At 34.2% G+C, this 14,475-nt stretch overlaps 1 protein-coding gene and 1 pseudogene across 3 annotated transcripts in view; one reads left to right on the top strand and one right to left on the bottom strand.

Moving 5' to 3' along the window:
- Positions 1 to 1,846, top strand: part of LOC119641440 — a 4,863-nt pseudogene extending 3,017 nt beyond the window's left edge.
- Positions 1 to 14,475, bottom strand: part of LOC119641459 (inner centromere protein A) — a 147,822-nt gene extending 133,347 nt beyond the window's left edge. For all 3 annotated transcript variants that reach the window (XM_038040154.1, XM_038040157.1, XM_038040156.1), the window contains exon 1: positions 13,905 to 14,475. The gene's annotated coding sequence lies outside the window, so the exon portion shown is untranslated. The remainder of the gene's footprint in view (positions 1 to 13,904) is intronic.

The raw sequence follows: 14,475 nt of genomic DNA, 5'->3' as shown, positions 1-14,475 counted from the left end.
TTGAAAATGTCAAAAAAAAAAAAGTAAAGAAAAATTTTTCCATACGACAACCTTGCAAGTAGGTTTGTTAAAAAACGTAACCGTTCGTAACCATTTGTACCAAAAGTTTCTAGTCACTCGACTTGAGTGCTATTTTGAGTGTGTGCTAATGCATCTGAAGTATTAGTCAATACCAAAAAGGAGCTTACGAGAGAACTGCATTACACATTTTAGACTCTTTGGAAATGGTGTTGTTGGGTCAAGAACGAAGAATACAAAGATAAAAGGAGTTAAAAATAAGTCAAAGCGAAAGAACAAACTATAAACATTGTCGAATTAACTTTACCAAAACATTTAAAGGCATATGTTTTACCGGTCTTCATCTTGCTAGTCGTATATTGTACCGGTCTTTCTCTTGCTGGTCATATATTTTACAGCTGTTCATATATTTTACAGGTCATCATCTTGCTGTTCATATATTTTACCGGTCATCATCTTGCTGATCGTATATTTTACCGGTCATCATCTTGCTGAACATATTTTGTACCGGTGGGGTAGTGGGAGAACTGCGGGAGCTATAGAGTAAGTTATTGCTTGAACGGTTAAGTGGTGGTATTTTTAATTCGCACTAAGCTTATTTTGAAGCATGCAAAAGCTGCGCTTTGAAACCGAGCGAGCTGATCATGAAAAAAAACTAAAACAATTGGAAGAATTGAATCCTGGATATGGTCGAAAATTAGGTGTCCAGTCCGATCGTATAGATAAATCAGCTGTGGGTTATGACTATCAGGGTAAAGTTAAAAAACTTGCGTCTCCAAAAGTTTATAGTACTGGCTTTGGCGTCAAATTTGGTGTGCCGACACACCGTGTTGATAAATCGGCTGCCGAGTGGGATTATCTTGAAAAAGTGGGAAAGCATGCTTCACAAAAAAATTTTACAACTAAAGGCTGTAAAGGCTTTGGTGGCAAATTTGGCGTTCAGTCAGATCGTCAAGATAAGTCAGCAGTGGGCTGGGATCATAAAGAAGCACCACAAAAGCACAAAAGTCAACTGGACCATAAAATTGTACGACAGTAAAAAAATATACCCTTTAGCACAAAATCGAAATAGGAAGCAAGGGATTTATTGAATGGAAATGTGAATGTGAAAATTCGTTTAAGAGAGAGAGAGAGAGAGACAGAGCGACAAAGAGAAAAGCTAGGGGAAATTATAAACTAGGAAGACCGCGCAAAGTAGTCAAAATGTTGATGAATTTTATTTACTAATCTTTAAAGAGGTTCGGTGGCAAGTTTGGCATTCAAAAAGATCGCATCGATAAATCCGCCATTGCTTATGATGAAAGTACAAAACAAGTGCAAGCACTAATTGCACTAAAGTGAGACCTGTTATTGAGGGAGCGAAACCGTCGAATCTGCGAGCAAAATCCGAGAATTTAGCTACAAGCACTGAAGGAGACACACGTAAACGAGCTGAGGAACAAAAGCGTTTACGCGAAACTAAAGATAAATGTGACCGAGGCGAGACAGCCGAGCAGGCTGTTGCTGAAAATAAGCCCCAACAAGCAGCCGAAGAAAATTGTGTACCTCCGGCATAAGGTGTACGTACTATAATAGTTACTGGTATTCAGGGTGGTATATGCAATGCTATAAGTGCCTTTAATCAAATGCAATCACCTAGTAAGGAAGCAACCGACACGTCACGCAAAGAACCTATACACATTCCAAGAGAGCCTTCAAAAGTGTAGGAGACTGAAAACGATATAGAGCGGATCTTATACCTTCTATTGAGATACAAACAGTATTCACTCCGACTTCGAAAGTGCAGTCACAGGAGCCGTCTGGACGTGTCAACATCAAGACGGAATAAATGCAAAGAGAGGAGCCTTTTTATCAAAATCAAGAGGAAATTCAACAGCAAATCTCTTCCAATAATAAAGTCACAGACTCCACTACTATTAACAGAACAGATGTTGAAGCTGTTGCATATACGAGATGGTTTACGATTTGACACAAAGAACAGGTATGTTAATGGATTTTTGTTTGTCATTAACGCTCTTGGCAATTGCAGTTGACAATAAGAACAAACAAATTTATTGTTATCGTATTGACATTTGGCAATATTAGAAAATGATTATTCATGACTCCGGCATAGAAATATATCATTTTTTATAATTGATTTGGATTTTGCTAAAGCGAACAATTGTTCAAGGGAGCGGGTTGAAAAAATTGCCCCAGCTGAATCAAATTTTTCATACCAATTTGGAATGTCCAAATGCTATCAGAGACCGAGTTTTGTCGATAAATGGCATAATGGGCAGCGCAGTGTGCTAGCCATATACGAGCATCTCCTCTTCAATTTTAACAACAAAGACAAATATTCAAGTTTTACAAGATTCTCGCCGAGAAAAAAGTAAGTTGGCGAATATTGTGTACAGTGACAAACAATGCTTTGGGGAGGCACGAGCACGATGAAAATTAATTCAAATACGTAAATAGAAGTAAGACGCTGAAAGTGAAAAATGATATTCGTTAAATCTGCGCTCCTCCCACCTTGGGATGCTATAATTAAAGTTCATGCTTGTTATTTTACTTATTTGTTTATATTTCAGTTAAGTTTTCTTGGGTATACTAGATTTACCATTACTTTTAAAAAAACCCAAAAAAATTATATCAGAGATTCGGTGAACCTAAAATTTTGATTGTACTATGCCATCTATTTGTCGATCCATCCTTTTGTCAGACGATTTGAAACCTCATCGCAGGTACAAAGCTTAATCCCGACGTACATGAACTTTATTGACGACCATAAACCAGATCTTAAATGACCGTAATAGGTAGACAACCGCATCCCATAATGAAACGCAAGTTAAAATGAGGAGAAAAAACGATTTAACACTGGATGCAAAGCTTCACCAGGACCGTGCAACATTTACGTGGGCGAATGGGCATGATTGAGCAACAATAAGTCGGGAAAGTTGACATTCTACCGTCTTGCCATTGCGGCCGTTTGCCTAGCTCCATACGTCTTGGACCATGGTCTTTTCACTCACGACTGTCGTATGCAACCAATTTTCCCCTTATCTGATTTCATTTCTTTTCTGCAGCGATTCCCAAATGGAAATTTGTGTTACAGTCTTACATTACACAACGATGCCGTAAGATTATATCATATGTTACGGTTTTCCCTAGAAATTCGTCGGGTTTATGAACAATTGGTGTCCGGAAAGTCGGTGAGTCTCTAGAGATCTAATAGCTATAATACCACGAATTTTTCACAACCTCGCTATGAGTTGTCGCCTTGACCGAACTGAATATCGGTGATATATATCGAATTTTCTCAAATCTGGCTTGTTCCCAAACTGTCCTACGTCGGAATCGATGTGATTGGTGTTACCAAAGCCATTTACTAAAAACATACCAAGACATTTTCTAACCTAATGATAAACAAAGATTCCCCCTAGGGTGAATACAGCTTTCCCGCATGGTCAATTTCGCTTATTATTATAAATTTATTTTTATTTCGATTCACACATAAATTTTATTTACTTTTAATTTTTACTCGCCCATTATCTATATAGCTAAAGAGCGATGATCTCACACAAAAAATGCGAAAGAAAATTTAAAGAAATACATAAGCAGACGAATTACTTACTATGGCCTATAACGAATTTTGTATACCTTACGCAAAGTGAAGCTACACATTAAAAACCCGATATTTTCGATTTACATGATATGCTGGCATTAAATCATTAAACTTAAGCAATAACATCTCTCGCGTCCACAATTATTTTAAAAATGTTTGGCTCTCCATGGGGTTTCAAATAGGTTTTAGGCTTGGCTTAGGAATGGTAAGAATATCTAAAAGAAGCTGCAACTATTTTATAAATGGGTTCGGAGACAAGAGATGAATCTAGTTATAGCGATTCACTTGACTTTGATAAAAATGACACAAACACCGTCTTCAAACGTGTATTCAGCCCAACTTTCACCATCAGTTTGGTTCCAGTGAAAATATGTCCTTTCGCAGTTTACTTGATGACACAATTACACTTGTTTTGTGTTAAAGAGAACTTACTTTCACTTAATTACCTAAGGGGTGTTGTCGCTATTACTCTGCTATAAACACATTTTTATATGCGTCTGTTTTCAAGCAAAAGATATCAGGTGTTGTCGGCATAACAAATTATATGATATGACATTGGTATGCGCTTCGAGAGTATCATCATCAGCGGGATTATCAACACCACTACGGTTATTAATGCATTTTTTGCATGCGCATATGTAAATAAGTAATTCTGGTTATTCATGGTATGCGTGCATGTTTTTATTATTGTGCATCTTTCTTTTATTATTATTTGTTAGTTTATTTTTGGTATTCAACGCCAACGATATTCTCTTTCCAGCAAGAAGCAGAAACACATTTAATTAAACTCAATAGACCAGTTTCCTAATTTAGTTGATCTACAACCTCACTTTATGTATATATATGTGGTCATAATTATGATCATGTTTTATGCACAATATGACGAGATATCTCAAGTGCATATATATTGTTCGTCGTTCCATCTATCTCCGAGTGCTTTTAATCAATGGTACAAATTGTGTTATAATGTGATTATCTCACTAGGCATAGTGCACATGACAACATATATACGTACAAAAAGTTTAAATATATTTCATTCTATATAAAACGATGAGATGAGAAAGCTTATCATCAATAAGAATTATATTGAATCATTAAAACTATTGCACGAGTTACTGAATTTATTTCTATTATAAATAAATAAACATAACATTTTTAACCCTAGATATTAGATGAAAGCAAGTAAAAAAGTACAAATAAAAATATCATCTATTTCTTAGGTAAAGAAATGCTCTACTCCTCTGGTATTGTCATTGTTAACTTTTCTAAAAAATCAATTGTTTTCATTGGCTTAAACGATGCCTTAAATCGGCATAGAATTCGATTTTTCAAACATAATTGCATGGCAGTATATGGGCGCTTGGGTCTTTAAACGCGTTCTCCCTTGACGATATCTGCAAACGACTTGCAACAAATTTCAACTTTAATTTTTTTCGTTTCAGTTGATTACAATGTCTTTACCGTAGTATTCTCTAGAGAAATTCGTTTATCGATCAGTTATTTTTAACTATTTTTGTTGGTCGAAAACGGAACATTTTCATTCAAGCGCTTGCCAATCACTCAAAAATTAATATTTTTACAAAATTCTACCTCATTGTCTGCAACTAAGAATGTAGGCTAAATGATTTTATTTCTTTTTTACACCATACGGCACCTGTACTACAGGGTATATTAAATTTGTACAGGCGTTTGTAACACGCAGGAAAGCTTAAGATAGACCCATCTAAGCACATTTTTCCGGCTGTTCGTCTATCCGGCTGTCTGTAGATTTGATGTCAAGCTACAGGTAGCAAATTTTTGAGATTTTTTGATAAAATTTGGTACATTCACCGGATAGAAAAGCCGTTATATGGGAAAGAATTAGAAATTTCAAAATTTCTCGATGAAACTCGCTCTGTAATAGTATTTGGACATTCTAAATTGTTATGAAAAATTTGGTTCGGCTGGAGCAAATATTTAGAACCTTTCTCTTCCCCGGCTCTGCAACAATTCCTACGAAAACTGAATCTTTTTATAGTGAAAAGGCATCATTTTTAATATTAATGAATTTTTATGTTATTTTATAATTTGTAATATTAAGGAAAATTAATTGATAGTACGAAATTGTCATAAAATTAATTCATTTATGTATTTAGTTACTTTCACAAGAAACTCAGTTAAACTAAATAAATAGTCCAATTTAATTGACTCTTAGAGGTAAACCTTATACTAATTATTATTAAAAACAAGTACAAAGTATATAAGGAGAAGTAAGAAAAAAAACAATAATACTTCATGTAAATATTAGAGAAAAAAAGAAGAAAAAAGCATATACACAACGGTATAGATCCAAGTTGGAGAGGAACCCTTATGCCATTGCAAAATGCAAAAGCTTGGCAACCGATAACAGTCACCAACATATAGTGAGATGTTAAGATTGTGAGTAAGTTTAAATACGACATAGGCAGACCGCGCGCATTAACAGAAGTTGTTTTCATAGACTTTAAAGGAGCCGATGTTGAGATTTGGCGAACGGACTAAACAGCTCATAATTATATTCACCTCTAAGCTTAATGGCATTAAAATGCCTACAGAAGCGACTAAGGATATTAAAGTTTATCTCATCAAGTGGGCGAATCTATAGTGTCATTAATTAACTTAATTAAGACGGAAAAACCAAGAAAAAACTTATGTTTCTCAAATGAAGGTAAGGATAACAGAAAGATCCTATTTTCATAAGGAAGCAAAGAGGCAAGCGGGCCCCAATCCAGTTACCTAAGGCCAAACAGCAGGATTTACTTTGGAATGCATTTAATTGAATCTATATAACACCTATAGGAAGGAGAGCACGCATGCTCAAGTATTGGTCTCACTAAGCAAATGTATACCCTATTTATAATATAGGGATCGTTAAGCTGTTTGTATCATCTCCAAATGAAACCTAGCTATGGATCTAGCTTTGCTTAAAGAGAACTTAATGTGCATATTAAAACATAATCGAGGAACCCCTAAATCGAATCGACTGAATCTACGTTTTCAAACTTGAGTGAATCAATGAAATACTCAGTATTGAATGACTTTCTCCTTGAGAAAGAAAGTTTCTTGCATTTTTTTAGATGTTATTTCATAAAATTTATCGAGCACCATGTAAACAAATTATTTAACACAACTTGAAGCCGAAACGTTTGCGATTACAAGGAGAAGGAAGAAGATAGTTTAACAAGGTCAGCGTACATTAAGATATGGCTGGATTTAATCACCGCAGGGAAGTCATTAATGTATAGATTGAATAAAAGGGGTCCCAAGTGGCTGCCTTGAGGGACGCCAGACGTCACGGGAAATTCATCCAAGGTGATGAACTTAAACAGAACCCTGAATGATCTGTTATGCAGATAAGAGCTTATCCACAAAGGGAAGCCAGAGGCCTGGAGTTTGAAGATCAAAAACTAAGGCAAACGCTTTACTAACGTCAGTATATTCCATAAATCGTGCGAGGGTCATTAAAAAAAGCCTTGAAAACATGACAAGCAAACTCTAAGATATTCTTTACAGTTGATCTTCCTTTCAAGAAGCCAGGTTGGCATGGTAGCAAAAAACAAATGCTCAGTAACAATTCGCTCAAACAATTTAGGTAAAACCCTCAAATTGGCAATGCCTCTATAGTTCTCAACGTGAAGTCTATTTCCACATTTGTGAAGTGGAATAAGGAAGCTGCCCTTCCAACACAAAGGGAAAACACCTGACTTTAAGGACTGGTTAAAAATCTTTCAAATAAAACCACATAGCTCGCCAGAGCATAATTAGAGTATACATGATGACATGCCATCAGACCAAAGCGCACAACTACTTCCTAGAGACCTCAAATCATGTAAAACGTCGTTTTGTGAAATAACCAAATTTGGAATCGGAAACGGGTCAGTTATCATATACGGATAGTTAACGGTTAAATCGGAATCAGCTGATGAAATGTTTTGTCGAAAAGAGATTTTGGGTTTCAATATCACAAGACGACTCGAAGCCATTGCAAGAAACCTGCAAGAGATATTTTGAGATTTTTCTTTTGGAGTTCGGAGCGGTGAAGATTTTATCAACTGAAGTTATCTTTAATAACATTAGCGGTTGAGGTCAATCAAATCTATGCCTTGTAGCAGAGTGGGCGAGATAGTCATAAGCAGAATAACTTTTCATAAATTTTTTGATAAGTCTACTTTTCCAATTTTTGTAATATTTAATGCTCTTGTTAAACCATGGCGGGCACTTGCTTCGAGGATAAGATTTCCCAATGGAAACGTATGCACAAATAGCTAGGTTTTATGCATTATAGAACAATGATATCGAGCATAATGTGTGAAAGATGAGATTTAAGCAGTGAGATATTGGTTTTATTAAAATTATTTGAGGAAGTTGCATTTGACACATTAGGATGGTTGAACGGACCATCGTGCCTGCAATGAAACAAAATACCAATTTCTGAATGATATGGATCCTCAAGTACACTAAAAGGCGAACAGCCATTTACCACTATCTCCGGGAAATTGGCAAAACAAAGATCAAGCAGTCTGTCATTACAGTTGAGAGTACGAAAGTAAATTACGATCAAATAATTCACTGAAAAATACGAAAGCTCCATCAGATGTTGAAGTGGGAACCATACAACCAGAATTATCACTACAACGTTAAGTGACTTGGAGCAAATTGAAGTCCCCCCAACAGTATGACTCTATCAGCAGGATTACGCTTTTCGGCCATGTCAAAAATGAGGCCAGCGTATAACTTATAAACAGAGATATCCGGATTTGGGAGAAGCAGCAAGTTGCATATATAACTATATCTAACATGCATATCTAATATGAAATAAATTCAACGCCAGGAGAAGTGGGAAATTCAAATGAATTGGACGCGACATGAATTGTACTGACACATGGCCGTTAAAACACCTTCATCTGTAAAGAATTGTGAAAAAATTTCAAGTAATGCAAATCAAGCTTTAATCAGGTTTCATTTGAATCACGTAGTTCCATTTTTTGGATACCACTGCATACAAGAATTCCTCCAATATGCCTTCACGAAAAGTGTGGCTTTGCATTAAAATAATATGTAACTTTTGATGTATTATTACAAAACAAATTTTTGGTAAAGCGTTGTATGATATCTAATAGTCGGTCTTGCCCAACTATATATATTCTTACTTTGTGTTGTGTAACGTTTAATATTGCTTTCATGCACAAATTTCAGCATGTGTTAATTAATTTTATGAAGATAGGAAAAAATAATATAGTGAAAGCTAAACTAAATCACTGTTAAAGGAGGTCTTCTTTAACCCTTAATCCAAAAAAAATTAGTACAACTGTCTTTCTCATTTTGCCCGGTTGCGCTTCTAAGAAGAAAACCTGTAGTACAAAATCCATACTGTATTGTAGTATGTCTATGCCCGTATTGTTTTCTTACGGTCAAATTGGGTCTAAATTAAACCATTCTGCGTGTCACATAAGTCAGTGTAAACTTAATATACCCTGCACCACAAGTCTAATGCACATAATGCAAGGATGGGTAAAAAGGAGACAAGAAGAGGCAGTGGTATTAGAACACACAGATTATCTTTATTCAAACGCTAAGCTTATTGAAGGTTAAATGATACATTATTACAAATTAAAACATCGGAAGCATATGTGAATAAAAGCAAACTCAAAAGCAAGCGAGTCTCTAAAAACTTTGTTCTCAGAGTGAATGCAACCTTATAAATTCCTCATTAAATTTGAAAAGAAAACGAAGATATTCGTTGAAGCATACATCGATTGAAATTTCTATTTAAAGCAGCGGTAATAAATTTTCAATTTTTTCTTTTTTCAAAAATGAAAAATAAAATCTCATAAGTAGATTAAAAAAAGGATTCCGTCATAAAATTTTTCTATTTCAAATAATTCAAGTTCAGCTCTTATTCTCACTTCCCTATTACGCGTGTAACATGTCAGTTCATAGAAAAAGAAATGAAATAAGAACACAGCACATGGCCTATAAACTAAGGCCATATGTAAAACACATTTCAAGCAAAACATTTTTCCTCATTTTCCGGCTAAACTGCTGTACAAAATATGCAGAAGAAAAACAAATTCCCGGCAATTGTCTGGTTTACAAATTTATACATATGTTACGTTGAGAATGCTTAACAAATTTCCTCCCTCAAGTGATTTGTTTTCCTTGAGAATTTATTTTTAGTTTGTACTTTTAATTCGAGAACAAAATTTTACAAAAAACAAAAAAAGAAATCAAAAGCAAAAACAAAAATCAATAGAATTATTTAAGAGAAAGTGCTAATTAGTAAGGCGGGAAAAGTTTTCTTCACGCGTAAAATAAACGCTTTGATGATGAGAAGATTTCAAAAATATGCCACAATTTATGCCTTACTATGCTTTAGCTAAACTTTCCCCCTTTATTGAAGTATTGTCTAAGCACAGAATTCTTGCGAAGTTTATATATAGAAGTCACAGCCAAACTTTTTTTTCACATAAATAAAAAATTGGAGCAATTTTTTTGTAACTTTTCTCTCATTTTTAATTTGTACGTTAATTAATTAATGAATACTTCGCATAGATATTTTATGGTATGGTTATCTTCTAACGTACGAAGCTTATTTATTTAAAAAAAAAAAAAGACAAATAAAAATACTAGTAGTAGATCACAGCCAACTCTACATCATCGTACCGCCATTCATATAACAACTTTTTTTTTTTTTTGATTTGTTTGGAAATGGATTGGACCAGTTAAGTTAATGTTTGATCCATAATCCACAAACGTAGTTGAAAGCGATTGATGAAAACTTTGAGCATAGATAGAGACTGATGTGGCAGAGTGTTCGCTATGAGAAGCTCTGTTCCGCTGTCAACCCATAAATCAACGACTTTTCAAAAAAAAAAACACGTTATACGGAAAATGATCGAAAAAGTAGCCTGATCCGAACTATTGCCAATAGAGTTCGTCCTTGGGGCGAAACACATCGGTGTACAAAATTTTACTAAGATATCTTTTGCAGCCTGAGCTTGAACAGATGGGCAGATGGGCAGACGAACAGATGCACTTAGATCGAAAAAGTGGTTCTACCTTCTGGATGCTGGATACATTCGCACATAGTTAATATACGCTTGTAACAAAAGTGCTTTAGAAGACTGTTATAAATCATTTCCGATAATATCAAAGGTAAAAATTTGTTAATACAGAAAAGTTCGGCTATCTGTGATAAAACTCATTGACGTGTACGCCGCTATTTTCCATAGCGTAATGGAGATGTTTGAACTTGTTCGGGAGCTGAATTGAAACTCATCGATTTGTTAAATCTGGCATCTTCAGGCCATCTCGGAATTCAACAAAATTGGCGTTCTATGAAATTGTTTTTATTCAACTTAAATTAAATTTTTACCCACTAAACGCCAGCTATTTTATGTTAAATAATATAAATATGTGTATATATCTATGTATCTGTACAATCTGTACAATCTGGGAAACATTATATAATCCTTGTAAATTTCTTTCTAGCACGCGTGGTTAGAGGCGTGCAATTTTGGTTAAACCAACACCATCAAGTGAATAATAAGCCGGAATATTAAGCAAGAAACTGTTTTAAACCACTTACGTAATGTTGGCTCGGCATTTGCGTACAACGCAAATTAATGGAAAAATTGAAACAGATCGAATTACGTTAGAATTGACATCACGATAATTAATGCTTTGTTTTTTTGTGAGATGGGAAGAAAGGCATGACCTACCCACCTAACACTTGTTTCGCTCTCTGCGCAACCCTCTTAATGAAGTAAAGCTAATTTCAAAAGAGGCCTGTGGAAATTACTTCGTTCATTGCTCTATTGAAATCTCAAAAATTCTCAAGTCGTAGACATTGTTGTTTTACCAAAAACCATGGCAAAAGATTATCGCTCAAAATATACTTAAAATATTATTTTAATAATTAAAACTATTAACAATATAACCAAGATGTGCTTAAACTTTGATGAAGAAAACCGCTCGAACGTTACTCTTTACCTAACACATTCCAAAAACTAATACTATGGTCCTCCACAACTTTAAACAAATAAATGGATAAAAATCATTGCTTTGTAGATGACGGTCAAATTTTAAATTGATACCTGCTTTGGCCGGGTAGCTAGTGAAGCAAATTGAGAAAGTTCTACTCCTCTTGAGGCGAGCCTTGAATTCTCATTGCCTTAACGTTTGCAAGCGTACTAACCACTTATAATTGTCGCAAATTGCCGTTAGACGTACGATTCAGATTTTATATAATATAAGCACATTTTATTAAAGCAGTAGTGCTCCATGCTGAGCATATTTAAACGTCAAGTGATTTAAAGCAAATGTGAAGATTTAAGGTTAAAAAATCGGATGTAATTTCTCTTTTCAAAACATCTTTAAATGCGCTCCTCTAATACATACTTATCTGACTAATGATCTATTTTGCATATTTTTGGCAAATTCATATATTAAACCGAATTTTGGATACTCTGCCCAGATTATTATTTATGAGTTTAAAAAAGGTAAACTTCACTTGGAGACGATTTCAAAAGATTTCTTTTTGGCTTTATACACATCTCTCATCTAAAGATTCTTTACCGATTAAATATTCTCAATAATATCTATTTTAAAAAAAAATTTTCAATAAAATATAATAAGTAACATTTTGTAAAAAAAAAGAAAAAAAAAGATGAATAAATGTTTATAAAAATTCTCTGCTCAAAAAAAAAAAAAAAAAAAAAAAAAAACACAAAAAAGTAAAAATACTAATGTTTTTCTTATTGCTTTCACAACATGTTGAAAGGATGAAATAGACGAAAAATTGGAATTATGCCAATATTTTTTCCGAATAAACGAAAATATAAACGGCTTGAGAGAGATATAATATTTTTGCTCTTTGATTTGTAACGCATGATTTTAAATGACTCACAGAATCCAACGCCATAAATTAGAGATTATACGAAAGGGATAGATTAAAAAGTATATACGCATCAGAGTCGGCATAAGCATAAAATATTTTTCATGGCGGGCTTAACTTTTAATTATGTCGCGCCTATTCGCCATTTTTGTCGGCAGCTGGAAGCGAAAAGAAATTGAATAGCATATGAATCACCGTAGAGTCAACGTGGAAATCTGCTTTCGTCTTTACACTAATCTTGGACACCAAGCACTTGGAATTAACACATAAAGGTTTTTGAATGTTGCGTTCATAAAAATTGCGCCACTTGCCTTATTGGAATCATTTTTACATTAACTTTTATATGGCCCTGGAAAGTTTATATCTGTTTAGATCAGCCTCCACTGAAAGCAAATATTGTTTCTAAACTTGATTTGTGGTCATCAAATAAAAGTAATTATGCCGAATATAAGTGCTTCAGCAACAGATGATAAACAAATCACTGGACAGAGAACTGACGTGAATAAATCGATCCACATTATTACTGTGATGAAGAATTTACATCCTTAATGAGAGGTCTGCTACGCACATATCATGCTTGTAAGGAAACAAGTCTATTAGGATTTACAAATACCATAAATAAATATGTTTGGCTAGCAAGAAAAAGAAGAAGTGAAGAGCAGTAAAAGATTTAACTAGCCACTAACGGCCTTGAAGCTTTTGCCTTTACAAGGCGCAGTAAATGATGTGAGCAGAAATGCTTCTGGACCTTTGAAGAAGAACAAACTTCATTCTATTTTGCATAAACCAGTTCTAAACCACTGTCAAAATTATAGTTTTAAAAACAGCGCTTACAGTATGCTGCTCGTTTTAAATTTAAAGTCATCTCTCACATCGCCTATAAATAAAACCTTTTAATAATCCTACGCGATGATACACCAAGATAAACCAATCTCTACTACTGGCTGACCAGTACACATTGACCGAGAGATACATTCGCTAGGCGGAGTACTTTTCAAAGTGCCCCTATTTATAACTTGTGCGCGTACAAATTTCACTTCGTTATCTTATTGATAAGTTCTAGGCAATCAACGTAAGTTTTAGATCATCGCTTTGACCATTAGAAAACTAATCTTCGAGACTGATTTATTGAAGTAAACCTATAGTAGTACTACGTCTTCTGTATGATTTAAACAGTAAAGCTTTAACTCTTGATGGCCTGAACAAGTTAAGCTGGCTTCACTTTGCGAGCCGCTTTCACATTCACATTAATTTATTTAATCGTACATTTTTAGAGTTTAGATGAACTGCGATCACTTTAACGGCATATAGAAACGCACGTGTTGATCGAAAAGTTTCCTTGCAAGAAATGCTAAAGGCGAACCTTACCAAGATAGTTTGAATCCTTAGTCAGGTAATCCTTTTCAAAAATCGCGAGCAATACCACAACCATTACTGTCCTGAAATCGATGATTTACGTATGGTAATGTAAGTTTTTCATGAAAAACTTTTTAAGTTTTTTTCAGCACTAAAAAGTTCTTTAACACTTTGACAGGAATTATTAATCATAACAATTAAACAATTGTGGCCAAAGAACAGTTATTCAAAGCATTCTTTATTTGTTCCGAAATATGTGTTTTTTTTTTTTATTATTTATGTATAATATTTATTTATTTAATAATAGTATGAATAATTTTGACAGCAAAAAAATTTACATAATGACGTCATTCTGCATTTTGTTATGTATATAAACACATATAGGCAGGCAGAAAATTAACTGTACTTGAAAAGTCTCGTGTATTATACAATTCATGTGATAATTATTTAGTTGATTGATTGATGCTTTAAAAATCTTAAATGTTACAAAGTCGTTAACTGAGACAGTCCTGTTGAAATTCGAACAAAAGAAAAACGTTTCGTTTTTTTTTTGAAAATTTCTTATGCGATTCGTTTAATTCGT

The sequence above is a fragment of the Glossina fuscipes genome, unplaced genomic scaffold (assembly GCF_014805625.2).
Source record: "Glossina fuscipes isolate IAEA_lab_2018 unplaced genomic scaffold, Yale_Gfus_2 150, whole genome shotgun sequence".
Taxonomy (NCBI): Eukaryota; Metazoa; Arthropoda; class Insecta; order Diptera; family Glossinidae; genus Glossina; species Glossina fuscipes.
The sequence above is the reverse complement of the archived record's forward strand: the minus strand, read 5'-3'. Positions and strand labels throughout refer to the sequence as shown.